The following is a 2,051-nucleotide window of genomic DNA, read 5'->3' as shown; positions in this document are numbered from 1 at the left end:
GTGTGAGCACTAGGTGTCTTTGTGTGAGCAAATGCTTTGTAACTGGTCATCTGCACAAAGAGTGTCTCTTCCTGGTGTCAAACCACAATTTCAGAAGCGCAGAGCTACAGTCACGGTACTGAGGCACCACCTGGGTGTTCGCCTGCTGGCACCCCTCCCTTTGTCCCTGGCGCTGGCGGGAGCCTGGAGGTCAGGGCTGGCTGGAGATGCCAGGCTGTGCTGTTCTCCGCCACTCTTCCATGCAAGGAGCAGCTCGGTGCTGTTCACGTCACCCACCAGTGGGCTGTGCTGGGCACCACCTTGGGGTCAGGGACAAGGGGAGGTCTCTGTCCTGAGAGCTGTTGGGAGAAGGCAAGATCTTCCCAGGGCCAAAGGGCGCCTGGTTCCACAGGAAAAGAATCAGAGGAAGTAAAGCATGAGAAGGCTCCAACTGCACAGGCCTCAGGCCTCAGATGCCGGGCGAGACGGTGGGGTGGAGCCCGGCAAGGCATTGGGGGTGGAGCCAAGCCACACACCCGTCAGCCAGAGAGGCTGAGCCTTGGAGAATTCAGTTTGTTTTGCTTTGTTTTGTTTTTATTGTTGGTACATTTGCAATGCATAGTAGTCACCTTGGTCATGGGAAGTGGGATGTGTACACGGCACCCCGGGTCCCTCTTCCTTCCCTTCCCCACCCTTCTGTCCTCTCTCCATCCATAGATCCCCTCCCCATTGCCACATACCCTATTCCCCACTTCTCGCCTATGCTCCGAAAGTTACCTTTATGTTGAGTTTCTCATGTAAGAGGAACCACGCGATACTCAGGCTTGTGTGCCTGGTTTATTTCACTCAGCATCATGGTCCCGAGGTGCAGCCGTCTTCCTATAGGTGACTCCAGTTTAGCCTTCTTTAGGGCACAGTCGTACTCCAGGACACATAAATGCCACGTTTCCTTTAGCCACTCATCTGTTGATGGACCCAGGCCGCTTTCAAGATTCAGCTGTTGCGAGCCGAGCGGCCCTAAACGCGGTGTGCGTGGGTCCCTGCAACACAACGACCTGAACACTTTCAGGGAGACGCCTAGAAGGGACCACCTGGAATTGCTATTTTCACTTTCTGGGGAGCAGGGACAGGGCTTTCGATCTTGTTCTAAGAGTAATAGAGTGCCTCCAGCTCAGCAAGGAAGTAGTATGGTCTGAATTACACTGGGCATGGCGAGGCTGGCCAGGTCAGCAGAGAGGCCACAGATAGAAGCGCTGAGGAGGCGGGGAGAACCCCGTGGAGTTACAGGGGGAGACAACCGAGGCCAGATGTGCACATTCTGCACTCGAGCACCCCAGACATCAGGAGCCGCTCCCTGGGCAGCTCGCTGGTCTTCAGCAGAGCTGAACGTCCAGGATGCAGGCAAACAGGAGCCGGCCTCTGCCCAGCAGTGGATCCTTTCAGAAGAGGCCAAGGCCCAGTCTCTGTGTCTTACCTCAGAACTGGGGGTGTCCTAGGGGCATCCCTGTGCCACTCAGACTGGCCAGGGAGTGGAAGCTCAAGAAAGAACTTGAGTCATAAAAACTACAATGCTGGATGTCCCGGAGGCCCAGCTGGACATCCCGGAGGCCCAGCCGCACTGCAGGACTGAGCCGAGCTTACGAGCTGGGTAACTGGGATGTGTGTGCCCTCCTCAAGGGCGAGGGCCCAGGTGAGACAGGGAGGGCCAGCAGTGTCGGTGACGGTCACATCGGGACGGAGGGAAACAGGATGCTTGCTCTGAGGGCGGCTAGCATAAAGCAAGGCTTGTTTCCTAGTATGGGAGGCGTGTGGGCTGTGCTCACCAACATGAAGGCTGGGCTAGACTCCTCCCCGCAAAGCACACGCAGACAAGAGGACACAGGACCCAGGAGAGCCAGAGGCCCAGGGCCCAGACACTGAGGAGAGCCAGCCTCGAGGGAGGAGGGACGCCAGCCTCCTCAGGAGAACAACAGCAGGCAGGCCACATAGCAGGAAGCTGAGAACAGAGGTGAAAGGGAGAGGTGCAACCCAGTCCTGGAGTGCCCACACCGCCCTACAAACAGGAAATGAGC

This window comes from Octodon degus, unplaced genomic scaffold (assembly GCF_000260255.1).
Source record: "Octodon degus isolate 3935 unplaced genomic scaffold, OctDeg1.0 scaffold00057, whole genome shotgun sequence".
Lineage (NCBI taxonomy): Eukaryota > Metazoa > Chordata > Mammalia > Rodentia > Octodontidae > Octodon > Octodon degus.
Note: the sequence above shows the minus strand (reverse complement) of the source record.